At 29.3% G+C, this 1,107-nt stretch overlaps 1 non-coding gene across 1 annotated transcript; it reads left to right on the forward strand.

The window, feature by feature from the left end:
- Window positions 1–374: 374 nt before the first annotated feature.
- Window positions 375–447, forward strand: TRNAF-GAA (transfer RNA phenylalanine (anticodon GAA)). Its single transcript has one exon. It is a non-coding gene; the product is annotated as a tRNA-Phe (tRNA).
- The last annotated feature ends 660 nt before the right edge of the window (window positions 448–1,107 follow it).

The following is a 1,107-nucleotide window of genomic DNA, read 5'->3' on the forward strand; positions in this document are numbered from 1 at the left end:
TGTATGTATTCAATCAAAACTTTTTTAGAATGACAAACCACGTGTGCATCCATTCTTTCGGTTTCTTTACATTCTTAAATTACCCGACAGTTCATGCTTCACCCTGTTCTCAATTATATGCACGCTTGTGAGTCATTTCTCAAATGATGTTTATCATATTTGCAAGAACTAATCAATTTAGGTTGATCTAGTGATTAGTGTATTAGTCTGTTTAAGTAAGTATTGATATTTCGAATCTTATGCAACAATCTGTTAACCAGCCATAAAATACTTCTTGGCCTACTAGAGGATATCGCGAGAACTAAAAATAAAATCCCAAGAACTATTATGTAAGAAATATAGATTAATATTAAAAATTAAATAAAATATCAACAGCGGGGATAGCTCAGTTGGGAGAGCGTCAGACTGAAGATCTGAAGGTCGCGTGTTCGATCCACGCTCACCGCATTAGTTGTTATAGTTTTTTTTTTCTCTACTAAACCTTTCAAGAAGGAAACAAGAGAGGGTGCAGCAACGACGTATGATTGAATTGCTGGATTGTTTGTAAAGCCTAACGTAGCTCTCAAGAAATGAACCACCTGGCTGGCAAAAGAAGACAAGCTACCTCTTCAATCTATAATAAATCAAAATTCATCCTGTCAAAATCATATATATAGTGTGATCCTATATGATTACGTGACTTTATATGGAGGGGTCGCAATTCAAATCCAATCTTAGCGTGTGTGTATATGTAAGTAGAATAATTATTTTTCACATGACGTTAATTAAGATTATCTATAAAAGTAAATTAATTATACTTATTTATATTACATAAAATAATAAACAAATGACACAAAATAAATAATAAGAAATTAAATATCAATAAATCATATAAATGGATTATTATCCTTTTTTGTTGTATATACGAGATAGCAATGTTATTTTTTTTTTTGGTGATTTGACAGCAATGTTATTTGGTCAGCAAATATTATCATTTTGAGTCCGTATTTAACAAATAATAATTTATATCACATTTATATATATTTGCACACAAAAAATATATATTTTTTATCTATATTTTTTATAATTTACAGCATAAATTAACACAAGTTGCATTCATATTTATTA

Source organism: Arachis stenosperma, chromosome 6 (assembly GCF_014773155.1).
Source record: "Arachis stenosperma cultivar V10309 chromosome 6, arast.V10309.gnm1.PFL2, whole genome shotgun sequence".
Taxonomy (NCBI): domain Eukaryota; kingdom Viridiplantae; phylum Streptophyta; class Magnoliopsida; order Fabales; family Fabaceae; genus Arachis; species Arachis stenosperma.